Source organism: Pinus tabuliformis, chromosome 8 (genome assembly GCF_031772625.1).
Source record: "Pinus tabuliformis cultivar Carrire ecotype Pingquan chromosome 8, CPIR1, whole genome shotgun sequence".
NCBI lineage: Eukaryota > Viridiplantae > Streptophyta > Pinopsida > Pinales > Pinaceae > Pinus > Pinus tabuliformis.
In genome coordinates, this window is record NC_142294.1 from 458,363,100 (window position 1) to 458,380,369 (window position 17,270).

Consider the following 17,270-nt stretch of genomic DNA (forward strand, 5'->3'; position numbering starts at 1 on the left):
TGCATCTTACCACATCAATTCACGTCAAACAAATCTCTCCACTATTTTGTAGACTGTTCTACAACACCCCGGCAGGCACCATATAATATAGCTCTATGTCTAACTAAGACAGAACAAACATGTTTCATACTCCACAACATTCAGTATTTTCCTTTTGTACATGCAGCAGCTACGGATGCACGTAAGTTCAGAACAATGCGTTCACCAGCTGTAGTTTTATCGACCATCGCATGTAACAGTGTGTTGTTGTAGCATGTGGAAGTCTCTCATGGTGATTTGATTCAACGCTAGGCTGACACAATAAATTATCTGCATTAACCATACCATCATATTCTTCTGAGAGAAGCGAAGCAGCAGCCGAGAAGTCCGTATGTTCATCAACAAAATTATTGAATGGTAAGTCTTCTACATACATCTTATGAAGTTTATCCCTCGGCCAGGCCTCTTCAACATTGTGGGCGGCATCTATTTTAAGGATTTCATAATTCGGTGAAGGGTTTTGGAGTTTGGATAGATGTATGGGAAGTTCCACAATCTATGGAGGGTTTTTGGTATTGGGAAAATCCTCGACAATGATGGGATTGGGATTGAAGCTCCGAGCTGCTAAATCTTCAACTGGACTCGCTCTATGGCCGACCTCCCTGTGCATATTTTTTCTTATGCATCCCACATGGAAACTCGGTCGCATTCCTTGGATTTCGGAACCGCCGCCTTGATCTACCACAGCGGCAACAACTTGAGGTAGTACTTGCCCCGAGTTAGAAGCCGCCAGTTTCTGCTCGTGACAAACAGACGAACCTGATGAAGACGATGGTGATACAGCACTAGTTTTACCGCCTTGTCGGATTTCCATAGTGTCACCGGATTTGCCTTGTCGGATTTCCATAGTGCCACCGGATTTTCCCTGCCTTCTAGCCTGGACGAAGCGACTGGGCGTGGCTCCGGAATAATCTCACGCAAACGCTTCAAGTAGAGTCGGTATTTCTGTAAACACCAAGTGAGCTCTATGATACAATACTTCATAAAAAGTTACCGGGCATCCTTCATAAAAAGGTAGCTATAGGATACACTACTTCATAAAAAGTTAGACGTAAATATTAACCGGGCATCCGTATGTCAATTGCCGAATCCCGGATATTCTCGGATCAGACGGGTATCCTATTGTGGTTCCCTGGAATATTCGGTGGGAACTTTATGGAGTTTGTGGCAGAGGTCTGTCCGGATAAAATTTGTGGTGGGAACTTTATGGAGTTTGTGGCAGATGTCTGTTCCGATAAAATTTCTCTTATTTGTGGTCAAATCTTAGAATAGAAAATAGACTTAAGGTATCATGGGATCCGATCGTATGGAATGAAGTTGTGAGAATTTTTATTTTTTTTTTTAATTTATTTTGTCTCGATAAATTTGTGGTCAAAATCTTTGTTGTAAGTTTGGCAGGTTTACATGTTTAATATATCACTTTGATATAAGTGGGGAATTAAACAGGATTTCATGGATTATAACAAATGACTTTACTCATGAAGTGAGTGAAGACTTCACATTATGGAGTGCTTTTAGGAATCATTTGGTCTAACCAAAACCTCATTGACAATTCATGATCAAATATTAATTTGTGTAGTAAAAATTGGTTTTTTAGGTGCATATATGGATTCCCACTCTCAAAAACCCCCTAAAAACCCAAAAACAAACAAAACGGCATGTATTTGGATTGTGAATATTCCACCTATCAAACTTATGATTTCAACTAGATTGTGAAGATTCCACCCATCAAACTTGTGATTTCAATTAGATTGTGAAGATTCCACCCATCAAACTTGTGATTTCAATGAATCCCTATATTGGTGATTTCAATGAATCCTTGTATTCTAAAAACAGCGTGAAGTTTCAACCTATCAAATTTGTGATTTCAATGAATCCCCCATTTGTGATTTCAATGAATTCCCATATTCGTGATTTCAATGAATTATTGTATTCTAAAAACCACATGAAGGTTCAACCTATCAAGCTTGTAATTTCAATTCAATTGTGAAGAATTCAATGAATCCCTGTATTCTAAAAACCACGTGTAATTTCAATGAATCCCCATATTGGTGATTTCAATATTCTTGATTTCAATGAATTATTGTATTCTAAAAACCACGGGAAGATTCCACCGATCAAACTTGTAATTTCAATTCAATTGTGAAGAATTGTGAAGAAATTCAATGAATCCCTGTATTCTGAAAACTAGGCGAAGATTCCACCTATCAAACTTGTGATTTCAATTCAATTGTGAAGATTCCACCCATTAAACTTGTGATTTCAATTCAATTGTGAAGATTCCACCCATCAAACTTGTGATTTCAATGAATCCATTTATTCTAAAAACCGCTTGACGTTTCAACCTATCAAATTTGTGATTTCATTGAATCCCCATTTGTGATTTCAATGAATCCCCATATTCATGATTTCAATGAATTACTATATTGTAAAAACCACGTGAAGATTCAACCTATGAAATTTGTAATTTCAATTCAATTGTGAAGAATTCAATGAATCCCTGTATTCTAAAAACCACGTGTGATTTCAATAAATCACCATATCCCTGATTTCAATGAAATATTGTATTTGAAAAACTACGTGAAGATTCAACCTATCAAACTTGTAATTTCAATTCAATTGTGAAGAATTGTGAAGAATTCAATGAATCCATGTATTCTAAAAACCAAACCAAGTGAAGATTCAACCTATCAAACTTGTGATTTTAATTCAATTGTGAAAAAATATCAAACTTGTGATTTCAATTCGATTGTGAAAATTCCACCCATCAACCATCAAACATCCAACTTGTAATTTCAATGAATCCCCATATTCATGAGAAAACTTGGATGAAGAAATCAAACTTGTGATTTCAATTTGATTGTGAAAATTCCACCCATCAAACATCCAACTTGTAATTTCAGTGAATCACAAACAATTCAATTGTGAAGAAATCAAACTTGTGATTTCAATTCAATTGTGAAAATTCCACCCATCAAACATCTAACTTGTAATTTCAATGAACAATGAATATTTGTGATTTCAATGAATCCCCATATTCGTGATTTCAATTAGATGAAGAAATCAAACTTGTTATATTTGTTATATTCGTGATTTCATTGAATCCCCATATTCATGATTTCATCCAGATTTCACTTGAATGAAGAAATCAAATTTCTTATTTCAATTCCATTGTGAAAATTCCACCCATCAAACATCCAACTTGTAATTTCAATGAATCCTCATATTTGTGGCAAATGATTTCAATGAAAAATAATTTCAATGAATCCTATCCAACTTGTAATTTCAATGAATCGTCATATTTGTGACAAATGATTTCAATGAATCCCTTATTCCTTTGTGATTTCAATGAATCCCCTAAAAAAATTTAGATACCAAAAATAAACCATAGAAATTAAAAATTAAATGATATAATAAAATTAGAGGCTAAAATAAACCATATTCTACAATAAGCCAGAAATCTTTTCTAAAAATCTCACTTATAAATAATTAGCTAACAAAAAATAGCCCATGTGCATCGGACGGGAATATTACGGGGATCCACAATCGACATAAGAATATTAACCAGCATACCTGCAAATGGCTAGCAACGTTGTCTCGTGTAAGGCCCGGAACATTCTTGATTTATAATATTCTCTTCGGAACCACTTCTGTAATAACAAAAACTCGTTGTTGTCAGATAACCATTGCGGCCAGTTAAAAATATGCGAGAGACTGCCTACTTTTGATCCTTTCGTCAGAACTGTCTAGAATTTTCTTTTAATTTCTGTTAGAAAAAAAGGTCGGGACGGGCTTGGAAGGCTTACTATCGACTCCTAATTGATTGACCGCATTCACAAATTGTTGATGCAATTCCAGAGTCCAATTCATGCGGTTCTCCTTGAGGCCTCTTATGTCATTGATAATTGGACTGCCCTGCTTTCCATTCTTAGAAGCTGTCGAATCCGACGAATTCCGCCACTCTCCCGTTCTCGGACGAGTCTCCGTGGCCGTCATTGAGCTTGACAACATGATGATATTACTGTCCACGTCTTCGAATCACGTGCTGCCATAAAGTGCGAACTTCCTCCGTTCTGATAGGCTTTATCAAGTAATTGCACGCGCCGCCTGTTGTGCATCGCATCACAACATTCGTTTCTCCACTCACAGACATCACTGCAGACAATCTCCATCCAAAAATGGAAAACGGGGGATTAAGCAGCAAACAAAGCTGGTTTTGCTTCTTTGGAGGAGGAATTAAGTAAAAAGAAATCATTCATTATTCACTGAATCACACAATACTCACTTATTACCGGCAACCCTAATCCCACACCGACAACGTCCAGGATTTTGAAGCCATCTTCGCCAACAAAGTATACTTCGCTCATCACGATATCAAATGAACCCTTGTTCTCCATTGCCAAAGAAATTGCTTGGGAAACGCTCGTACTTGTTGTCACTGGACCAAATCACAAGAAGAAAACACGCTATCACCTCTTCAATCCACCAGTCATTTGGTGTTCCATTCCATTAGTTAAAATCGTTTCATTATAGGCTTAATGAACTGATCCGTCGGGCAATTCAAAGCTTGAATCTCAGTAGCTTTCGTGAAAAAGTATCAGACAATGCAAAGTAATGGAGACCACCAGAGAATGAAAGAAAAGTATAGAATGCACTCACCGTTGTATTGGTATTTTCTGAGAATTCTCTCCAAGCCAGCCAGGAAAAGAGTGTCGTTGTCCACAACCAAAACATGGAATCCAATTGGAGAAAAAATCTCCTCATCAATAGGAGAAAAAGCCTCCATTGATCTCCTCTTCTGATGATGATCATCCTCCGCCATGGCGACAGAAGATAGAGAAAGACTTTCCACTGAACCCCTTGACCTCTGCAATATGATGGCGTCTCTCCACTAAAGGAGGCGAGATAACAATTGTTATCCGATCAATATTGAAATTATCTTACCTCCCTACAACCCGAGGGAATGGTGGCCATAGAGTTTTATTATATAGCAAAACCAGTTCACCAAAATAACAAACCGGTGGATCTGACCAATGTTTCAGCCATCCATACATTTATGCAGACAAATGTCGAGCAGCCATCTCATACAGACCTCAGCTTTTACGTGGCTAATAAATTGGTTTCTTCCGCCAGCTCTACATCCTGCCCTGTTTGGATTCCCAATCCTTTTGTCAGCTAACTTCGCTTCAGTAGTAATAGTTGGAAATAATTAATTCCTACTTGTCTATGGTTGTAATTTTTTATTTGAGGAGTTTGTTCCTACATAATAGGAATAAGCTAGAATATAGTATCTCCTAATTCAGTGTGTGGTTGAGAGAATCTCTCAACCACAAATAGTATTCCTATCTTGACACTATTGATTATATAAATATGTGTGTAATTTCTATATTATTGAGTGTTTGTAATTTTATCTTGGTATCAGAGCCTGTGAGGGCCTGGGCCCTCATGGGCTAAGGGAAAATAAAGAGTTTTATGATTGTTTTGTTTGTTTCCTCTCCTTGTTGTCCATCACGAATTTTCCATATGCGGAGGACTAAGGTCAGCGAGTTTGATTAAAGGGGTCGATTTCCTGATCTGAAGTCAACTACAGGAGAAAAGGCATTAAGTGATAAGTTATCCGGCCCTTCGCCAGAATGTCAAGGCCATCGCTGCTGGACTGCGCGGGTTGGGGATTCGAAAACGCGACGCGGTGCTGGTGCTCTCCCCCAATTCCATGGTGCGTCTGCTGGGAGTCATCTCGACCCATGGAAGTCTCATCGCTGGAATTCTGAGCAGGGACAATATGGGCGCAGGGGACAAGATATATTTGTGCACAACAAAACTGCTAGAGGGCCAGTCTGGAGGAGATCTCTTCGTTGGAGCTGACCGTCATCATTGCCACGGGCGGTGGCCTAGCTCCGGAGGGCTGGTGAGGGAGAAGCCGAGTTCTGGAACAAGGGCCATTGCCTGCGAAGATGCCGCTCACTTTTTCCGTAACCAGCCTCTGGCATTGATCGAGACTCGGCCATGGAGAAGGCGGTGATCAGCACGACGTCAGGGGATTTGCTGTCAATGGTTTATCTTCCTACGAATGGAGGAGTGGAGGTAAATCTGCCATAAAATCTGCAAATGGTAAATCTCGAGTTCAAATATAGTTGCAATGACATTAGCTATCGGAGGCGAGTATTTGCCTGTTAAGTCATCGGGAAACCTTTCAACTTTATTCGATTTGGGAGGAGTAGTGGGTGGAATTCTCGCAGGCCATATTTCTGATAGACTTGATGCCAAGGCTATCATGGCAGCTAGTTTCATGTACTGTGCAATACCAGCTCTCATTTTATATCGGGTTTATGGAGGTGTCTCAATGTTTGCCAATATTATGTTGATGATGATGGCCGGACTATTTGTTAATGGACCTTATGCACTAATTACCACGACCGTTTCAGCTGATCTCGGTACACACAGCTCGCTTAGGGGCAATTCGAGAGCTTTGGCAACCGTTACGGCTATTATAGATGGTACTGGGTCTGTTGGGGCTGCCTTGGGGCCACTTCTGACTGGCTTTATCTCTACAGATGGATGGACTGCTGTATTCATTATGCTCACGCTTTCATCTTTAATTTCTGGCCTTCTTTTGACCCGCTTGGTTGTGGCAGAGATGGTGGACAAGATTGCCGAGGGAAAAGAAAGGACCGCACAACGAGAGATTGCAGGATCAATCCAGAACACTGCAGGATTGGAGGAGATCGTCCGGTGTGTGTTGCTGTTTGGGTGACGATTTCAAGTGCCAGGAGGCATGGGAATTGCAGGAAGTCGGGAGATCGAGTCCCAGGATTCGAGATCTGCGACTTCATGCGTTCCTCGCAAGGGTTTCAGCTTTTAATCTGCGAAATTCAGTCCAGAAACACATCATTGACTGACATTTTGGTTTTTTCACTGAGCCATTACCGGCAAATTTTGAGAATATTTGCAAAAGGCCCGGGAACGAGTGAATCACAATGGGATCCAAGCTTCCGGCCATGAAGGGGAGGCTTTTTACCTTCGGATTGATATCGTCATGGTGCTCTACTGAGTTACGTTGGAATCGCGTGGTTAAAACTGGCACCGATGCAGATGATTCGATCACGGTCTCAGCTTTTGAAAATTGCGGCTTTGAGCGTGATTTTTTCGACGTCAGTTGTCGGTGAGAATATTTCTTTGCAATTTCTGTCGGTTTCTTTTAAACCAGGCTGTGGGAGCTACTACGCCTTTCTTTACTGCGCTCTTTGCCTACCTGGTGACCTTCAAACGAGAGGATTGGATAACTTATGCTCTATTCGACGTATGTGAAGGATAATTTCAAGGCCTTTGGAGATGTGGTGGACGCCATGGTCATGAAGGACAGAAGCAGTGGGCGATCTCGGGGGTTTGGTTTTGTTATTTTCTCTGACTCTGCAGTTGCAGAGAGAGTCGTTCAACTGAAACATACCATCGATGGCAGAACGGTGGAAGCAAAAAAAGGCTGTCCCTAAAGATGACCAACAAAGTCTTACTCGCACCAGCAGTGGTGACGTTGGGCCAGCTTTGCAAACAAAAACAAAGAAGGTATTTGTTGGTGGCCTAGCATCAACTGTTACATAGAAAGAATTCAGAGAATATTTTGAGCAATTTTTGATATGGTGGTGATTTATGACCCAAATACACAGAGACCTCGTGGGTTTGGTTTCATCACTTATGACTCAGAAGATGCAGTGGATAATGTTATGCAAAACACTTTTCATGACCTGAAAGGCAAGGTTGTGGAGGTTAAGAAAGCATGGAAATATTTGGTGGCTCTTCTGTGCCCATTTTTGGTTGGGTGTGACCTCTTAGGCCATTAATCGTGACAATGGGCGCGGGTTTTTCGTTAAGGATCGCGCCAATTCACCTTCAAGGGGATCCGCGAGATCAGAGAAGTTGTGGATCTATCTGAGGGCGGTATATTGCATTTTTGGAGGTTTTTTAAATGCAATTCGTCTGATGGTGGTGGATTTGACTATCATGACAAGTAGTCATTAAGGGGGGAGTTGGAAATAAATTCCTACTTGTCTATAGTTGTAATTTTTTATTTGAGGAGTTTGTTCCTACATAATAGGAATAAGCTAGAATATAGTTTCTCCTAGTTTAGTGTGTGGTTGAGAGAATCTCTCAACCACACCACTGTACTTCTAAAATAGTATTCCTATTTTGAGACTATTGATTGTATAAATATGTGTGTAATTTTCTTATTCAACATTAATAAAATATATTATTGAGTGTTTGTAATTTTATCTGTAATCACCATCTTTCCTATTTTCAGCGCACAGAAAACCATGGTGACAAATTATCATGCACCCAATATCATCTCTCGACATTGCACGTGTCCACAGACCAACATCGCATCCCTGAACATGGGCACTTCCTATTGTCTTGCAAACGCTTTTAAAGTAATCGGATTTTGTTGTTTGGGGCCAATAGCTCATCCATGGCCAGTTATCCCTTGCAGTGTAATGATAAGAGTAGAAGTCGTTTGAGTGATGCCACAACGTGTAACAAATGTCGCTCCATGACATACGGACCGCTATGGCAGCCTATAAATATGGTCCTGGCTGCTTGGCAGACTGTGTATGTAGCAGTGACCTGTTAAGAAGGGCAGTGGGTTCTGCCTTCCATATGAGTAGATGAGCGTTGTCCATGTTATAGTTGAACCCACCATGTTATAGGGCTGTAAATTTTTATAAGTAGTATAATTATATTAATAGATGTATTTGTCATGGATGTTATTGTTATATATGGAATGATTAGGTGGAAAATGACGTTATTAATTATATATGGTTAAATATGTATAAGTCATGTTTGATGGGTGTTTATTATGGTTAATATATAGTTAGTTATGGAGAATCATGGTTGTTCACATTTAATTATAATTGACTATGATATATTATGATTGACCATGGTTGTCCATGTTTAATCATTATTCGCAATAGTTCACCATGGCTAACTATGGTAGGACATGATGACTAGGATTTGACCATGTTGACCATGGGTGAACATGGTTTTGCCAAATCTGGGCATGGCTTATCCTAGTTCTTCAAGATAATTTATGGTTGTCCATGTTGACAATGGATGAACATTATTGGCCTTGGTTGACCATGGTCATGTTGGTTGATCATGTCGACCTATAGTTAATGTATAATGACCATAATTAACCATATTGACATATAGTTGACCATGTTGACACAGTTGACTATAGTTGAATATGCTAACCATGGTGATCATGGTGACCTTGGTTGACCATGCTAACCTATAATTGACTATGGATAACAAAATCTTACAAATTGACCATATGAGTCGAAATTGACCATTGGTTAACCATCACAACCATAGTGACCTTTGTTGGCCATGTTCAACCATTCTTACCATGGTTGACCATGTCAAGCATGTTTGAGCATGGGTTAACAATAGTTGTCCAAGGTTGACTACAATTGACCAAATATGACAATGGTTGATCATGATAGACCAAGGTTGACTATGGTTACCATAGTTGACTATGGAAAATTGAGCTTGACTATGGTTGAGTTTTGATTGAACATAGTTGACTTTGGTTAGCATTCGATTGATCAATGTTTTTTGTGTTTATCTATAGATGATTATGTTCACCATAACTTACCATGGTCTCCATGTTGAGTTCGGTTAAGCATGCTCAACCATGTTGGCCATGGTTAACCATTTTGACCACAAAGAGCATTATTTGACATGGTTTGACCGTGTTTGGCCTTAGTTGACCATGGTTCCCTATGTTTTCTACAATTGACTATGCTATACCATGGATGGCCATGGTTGAATGTGTTTGACTATGGTGAAGCAAGGGTCAATCATGGTTAACTTAGTTAAACATTGTAGATAATGGTTTTGTTTGTTGCATTATAATGTTCAATTGTGATAACATTTGTACATCATCACATTATGATATCATTTGTTGTTTGTCACATGGTGATGACATTTGTTGTTCAATACTTTGTGACATTATTTGTTTGTTTGTGATGTTGCAATAATATATGTTCATTGTCACATTGAGATGTTGTTTGTTGGTCATCACATTGCGACATCATTTGTTGTTCATCACATTGTGATGCCATTTATTATTTGTGATAGTATGACATCATTTGTTGTTCATCACATTATGATGTCGTTTATTGTTTGTGACATTAAGTCATCATTTGTTCTTCAACACATGACAACATTATTGTTTCGGTACAACTATGTCATCATTTATTTTCCCATGTGGACTATGTGACGGGTGCCTAAATTAACATATTTTCAACTCCTGCCCAATACATTTTTCCCATGGTTTTGCCATTTTTCATTCATTCTTAGCTCTTTTTTCATCCATTAGATTATCTTTAATAATATTAGGTTTAGTTTTAATAATATTATATTTGGTTTTATAATATAATATAAGTTTTACAATATATTATTTATATGTTTTACATATGTCTATAAAACATATCAACCACATTTACTAATATGATTGTGCTAGTAAATAAAATATTTTTCCAATATTATACTTAAATACCATTTAAAATAATTATTATTTTTATAATTTAATTATTTTGTATTGAAAATAATATAAAATTTATCATCAAATATAATGATAATAATATAATCATATTGAAATTTTAGTACCATCTTATATGGTTGATTTGACTAAGAGAGTAAGAGTCACTGACATGGGAGCTCTTCTAAATGTGCCAACTGTCTTATACATATGACGGACTATGAGAAAAAATAATTTCTATAGCCAAATGATAAGCACCCATACCTACGTATTATGAATGAAGGAGAGAGATCATGCGATCAAATAGTTCCAAACATTTTATATATAAGATATATTCGAGCCGCCTCTTTTTTGAGGCTTTAATGAAATACTTATTAATTGGTCATATACTACCTTGCGAGTTAAGAAATTTGAGTTTTATTGTTATTATCTAATATTTTTATATATAAATCCTGTAGAGATTTTCAATTTTCTTATTCATTAACTCAAGAAGGAGGCCGTGACGATGATAAGTAGATTTTAAATTTACCCGCATATGGTAACTAAATGAAGGAAAATGGATATAACTAGATGAAGGAAAAATATATAAATATCCATTCAATTTAATCACCATTGATTATCTAAAATATGTCCAATAGGTGAAAATAATAAAAGGCGAAATATAAGAAGAGCACCAGGTCAAACATCACACGTACTTCTCTTACAATGTTTTCTGTGGGGGTGAATAGGTCCGGAAAGAAATAATCAACTTATTAGTCCCTGCATGCGGCATAGCAGGGACTATTGCTATCGATACATGCTGATCTAAATTAAATGGTTTCGACCAACTAATACATTTTATGTTTTAACCAATGTTTAAAAAAAATTACGCTTGCAAACAAATTTTTATCCAAATTTTCAGCCAGCACCTCTTATTGCTGAGGAGACTGCATGATTTTGATGAAACTTAGAATAATCGCTTTGAATTTAAAAAATTCATTAAAGTTTCAACGCTATATTGCTGGGGAGACTGCAAGATTTTGATGAAACTTAGGATAATCAGTTTGAAATTTCAAAAATGCATTAAAGTTTCAACGCTATACCTATGGCGTATTGGAGCCATCCGTCCCCTGTGTCAGACATCTGTCTGTAACGATTTTCATGTTGGTGGCATGTGGTTGTTTGAAGGTGACAAGGCCACTATAATTGTTAATTACAAAGGCGAAGTGTAGTTTCCTGTCGGAGAAGTACCTTCCTGCAGAAGGGATCTCATCAATGGTGTTGATGAAGATGATGGAATGGTTGTCGGAGAAGTAACTTCCTGCAGAAGAGATCTCATCAATGGCGTTGATGAAGATGATGAAATGGTGTTGATGAAGATGAGGGAAATTGCGGAGGCTTACCTTGCTAGTTGAATTGGGCTGCATTCTGCAAGTTGGAATTGGGATGTATTCTGCAAGTTGGAAGCGGGATACATCATGGAATCTAATTTGGCTGAGTTGGATAGATTGTAGAAGCTAGATAACCGTGTTCGAGTTGGGGCCGAGCTCCGCTGCTTACTTATTGGATCATTGGCCTGGAGAGATCCATCATCGAAGGCTACTAGGCGGCGCTAGTGCACGAGGATTTTTACGACAACTATTTTTAAAACAACTATGAGGCGACGCTAGTGTATGAGGAACTTTACGATGACATTGATGAAGATATGTTCATGTTGTTGAAGACCGAGAATTGGAAAACGAGACTCTTGAGATATTCATGGCGGTTGCTGCTAGATACGGGATTGACCCTAGAAATCTAGAACTCATTTTCAAAAAATTTCGAAACTTTCCCTTTTGTTTTGGCCAGCTTTTGCATTGACTTGGAGCAGTTATTGGAGGGACATAGGCGGGAAAAGAACCTGAATTTATGCCATTTAATTGGTGTAGTTCAGAAGCAATCATATCGGTATCAAGGGTGGGGAAATAAAATTCCCTATTCTGCATGAACAAGTGATAACCAGCCCCATGAAAAGAAGTTGTTCCTTATGTCTATCATTGAGTTAAACAAGTGTGCACAGGTGCGAGTGTCTCCTATATTTCTTTATGAGGGAGAGGGGAGCCCGAATCCAGATCTTCAGAAAAGAACGGAGATAACGGAGAATCTATTTTATGTTATATGTTATGAATTTACTCTACTTTTTTTGGAAGACAGGGTAGCTGCATATATGTTATGAGCACTTTATTTATTGTATGAGCACATTATTTACTGTTTTTGGTGAGGGCTTTGAAGTCATTTTTATTTCAGAGTTGTTTTGAAGTCGTTTCTGACTACTGGACATATTATAAAATGTTGGGATTATTTAGGTCAAGAATGGTGTGAAAAGGCACATAATAAAATGGAGCTTACAAGGGGAGAGGAGAGTAATATTGGGGGAATATTTTATTTAGGGAATATTTTGGAATTTTACAGTTAGGGAGAGGTTAATTGTTCACCTTTTTCTTGACATTTCTCGTGTGAGATATTTTCGAAATATGTAATTCACATATGTTCAGTGAAACATAGCTCAAGATATCTAGATTTTGAATTTTATATGATATTTTTATTTTGATGCTAGATTTTAGTAATGTTTCGAAATAAAAATCGCCTCGAACTGACAGCAAGGCAAGGTTAATTGATAAGTTCAGCCAATTTTGTATTTGATTGATGCACAAAAAAATTGGAAGGGTTTGACAACAGAAACCAATGCCACGAAGATTACTAACCTGAATTCGCTGGATTGAGAGTCCAAGATTACAGAGATGGCAGGCAACTGGATTGAGATCCCAAGAAGATCAGTTTGGGATCAGGGTAATATAGTTATCACAGAATTGCAGTAACAAGCTTTCACTAAAAGATGCAGATATGTGAAGACAGATAGTTCAACGTGATTAATTTTATCAGATTGTTGAAGGTTCAAGATTGCTGAGAACGATGCACAAAAGACCATGTGTCAAAGCTAGTTCCATGTGTCAGTCAAAACATAGTTTCACCTTCTGGTTAATAGTTGGGCTACCCTGCCGTGCTGTCCAACGACGAAGAAAGAAAAGAACTGTAAAAGAAAGTATTTGCAAGATCGCTAATCCATTCCAAAAGAAAGGCAATTATTTCAAAGTCATGCATGTGCATGTGTGTTGTGAAAAAATATTGTATATAGCTGAGGTCCAGAGATTGCATTTATTTATTTTTTTGTTTATTTTAAAATACTACAAAAATGTGTTTTTAGGAAAAAGAACCTTCATATTATAAATTGCTATAGAGACCCATCAAAAGATGGGAAAATAAATACGAACTCTTTTTCTTTCTTTCCAGCGAGAGATCTTCTTTTATATAAAAGAACATTAAATTTTTTAATTACAACTACTTAGAAGTTCCAATTTACTTTTATCCAGCAGATTATAAAATTTAAAAGTTTGCACTTTATATTTACTTAGCAGATTATAAAATTTAAAAGTCTGCAATTAATATTTAACAAGCAGATTATAAGGGTTTTGTTGAAATCATAATTTCAACGCTGCCTACGTACGCAGCCCAAAACCGCCAAGGGATATCGCACCGCCATCCAATGAAAAGCAGTTTCCGTATTCTAGGCTCCGATGCGATTTGGTGAAGACATGTGGCACTCGCCTGACGTAAGCAGCGCTGACATATCGGGAGCTATCGTTCACTCAAGTGAGGGCTTCCGATATCTTTCTCCACCGTAGGATTCGCCCGAATGTTTTCCGCCGTCGATCTCCTGAAGGTGCACGGGCCTGCAGCAAATCAATGCATTGCGTGGAGTAAAAGACTTATGGTTTGACCGCCGAATGAAAGAAATTAATGAATTTATGTGTTGTTCGTAGTTTTTAGGTAGATGCTTTTAATTTTGGTTATGGGCATGTGTCCCATATGATATACGTCACATTTTTTATATATGTTTTTATATATATTTTATATATATGTTGTCATAAAAAAAAGTCTATGATAGGGAGTCTTTAGTAAGTGCGTGTTGTAGTCTTCATGTGTTGTTGTGCCTGCGAGCAAAAAAAAGGTTTATGGGTATGGTGCCTTCGCATGGTGGTAGTGCATTTTTGGGTATGTATGTTTTATAAAACATTGTGTTGTGCCTGTGCGCATGAGTGCTTGCATTTTGTATGGAACGCACAGCAGTGCGGAAAAACCAAGCAGAGGAAGAAATTGTAACAGGTTTTGTTTTAAATCAATAGAAGTGCTTTATGGTATTGCATTAGACTGTTCTGAGTTAATTTATTTAAAAGAGGTTATTTGTGCAAAAGGTCCTGGACAGAAGAAAAGAGGATTGCCTCTGTGGTATTTGATTCATTTGTTTTTGGTATTTTTCCATTAAAAATACCCAACAGTGGTATCAGAGCAGGCTCAGGCTCTTTAAAGAAGTTAAAGAAGCTGAAGGGAGAAGGTTTGTAGCTGCAGCAAAACTTCTCAGGCAGACAGAAGACTCAGACAACGAAGGATTCAGGTATTCCTCATAGCTATCTTGTTTGTTATTGAAGAGACAGTCAGTTTTTAAATACACAGTCAAGGAATGGCTAGCACAAGCACTGGTATGGGTATGTTTAATACCCAGCTCCCACAGTTTAATGGGAAGAACTATGACTACTGGTCAATAACTATGAAAGCCTTGCTTGCTTCCCAAGACTTATGGGAAATAGTTGAAGATGGTTTTGAAGAACCAGCAGATGAAACTGAGTTCAATGCATTAACTCAGGGAGAGAAGGATCTACTGAAGAGCAATAGGAAGAAGGATTCAAAAGCCCGTGTGTTGTTGTATCTAGCAGTAGACCAGAGTATATTTCCAAGGTTAGCAGCAGCTAAGACAGCAAATGAAGCATGGGAAACCCTTAAGACAGCCTATCAAGGCATGGAGAGAGTGAAGACAGCAAAACTACAATTGCTGAGAAAAGATTTTGAGAACTTGAACATGAAGGAGTCAGATAACATTGACTCATTCTTCACTCATGTGATTGGTGTAATCACACAAATGAGAACTCATGGAGAAACCATCGAAGACAGAAGGATTGTGGAGAAAATATTGAGGGTCTTACCCTCAAGGTTTGATGCCATAGTCACCACCATTGAAGAGACAAAGGATCTCTCAAACTATTCAGTTGATGAGCTACATGCATCACTGATAACACATGAGCAGAGGTTGAGTAGGAATGAAAACTCATCTCTTGAGCAAGCCTTCAAGACCCAGATGTCCTTTGGAAGAGGAAGAGGTCAAGGAAGAGGAAACAAGAGAGGAAGAGGCAGAAGCCAGAACAGAGGTGGAAGGAACAGCCCATCAAATGCACAAGGAAGAGGCAGCAATCCAAATCAGAACCAAGGTCAGGGCAGCAGCCAACAAGGAGGACAACATCATGCTCAAGGACAAAGGTATGATAAATCTAATGTTCAATGCTATTATTGCAAAAAGTATGGACATTATGCAAGTGATTGTAAAAAGAAACAACATGATATGAACAGCAGACAAAATGCAAATGTTACAAGAGAAAACAACAGTCATGAAAATGTCTTGTTAGCTTGTAACATGGCTAAAACACATAGTGAAGACATATGGTTTTTAGACTCAGGTTGCAGCAACCATATGACAGGAAACATTGCCCTCTTCTCAGCCTTAAATCAGAATTTGAAATCAGAGGTCACACTAGGAACTGATAGTAAAGTGTATGTTATGGGAAAAGGGGAGGTAAAAATATTTACAAAGCAAGGAGAAAGGAAAACCATAGCAGATGTATACTATGTCCCCGGAATGAGATGTAACCTATTGAGTGTTGGACAACTTGTCCAAAAGGGTTACAATGTTTACTTTGTAAATGATGTGTGCACCATCATGGACATACCACCCAGCAAAAGATGCATTGCTGAAGTGAAGATGACAAGGAACGGGATGTTCCCTCTCCGGATCAGGGTAGACTTGAAGAACAAAAGGGAAATGGCAGCAGTCACCCAAGAGGCCTTCCAAAGCGTGCCAAAGGATGAGAACTGGTTATGGCACTTGAGATTCGGGCATCTAAATTTTGGAGGTCTAAACTTATTGAGCAGAAAAGGAATGGTAAAGGGATTACCATTGATAGAGAAACCGGACAGCCTATGTGAAGGCTGCATTTTGGGAAAACAACACAGAGAAAATTTTCCATCAGGGAAGAGCATAAGGGCAAAGACACCCTTAGAGATTATCCACTCAGATTTGTGTGGACCAATGCAAGCTCCATCATTAGCTGGCAGCCTATATTTCTTGACATTCATTGATGATTTTACAAGAAAGACTTGGATATATTTCCTCAAGAACAAAAGTGAAGTCTTTGAGAAATTCCAAAATTTCAAAGCACTTGTGGAGAACCAAAGCGGGCTGCACATAAGAGTATTGAGAACTGATAGAGGAGGTGAGTATATCTCAAATGAATTCCTAAAGTTTTGTAGAGAAAATGGAATACATAAACAGTTCACAACTCGGTACACTCCGCAGCAAAATGGAGTTGCTGAAAGGAAAAACAGGACCATCATGGATATGGCAAGGAGCATGTTGAAGGCAAAGCATTTGCCAAATGAGTATTGGGCTGAAGCTGTACATTGTGCAGTTTATATATTGAACAGGTGTCCTACAAAAGCAGTCTTGAACAAAGTGCCAGAAGAGGCATGGAGTGGGAGAAAGCAAGGAGTCACCCACATGAGAGTTTTTGGG

General features: G+C 38.3%; 2 pseudogenes; one reads left to right on the forward strand and one right to left on the reverse strand.

The window, feature by feature from the left end:
- Window positions 1-535: 535 nt before the first annotated feature.
- On the reverse strand, window positions 536-4,861 carry LOC149236024 (two-component response regulator ORR22-like; annotated as a pseudogene).
- A 1,317-nt stretch (window positions 4,862-6,178) lies between these two features.
- On the forward strand, window positions 6,179-6,793 carry LOC149236025 (putative glycerol-3-phosphate transporter 1 pseudogene; annotated as a pseudogene).
- Window positions 6,794-17,270: the final 10,477 nt, after the last annotated feature.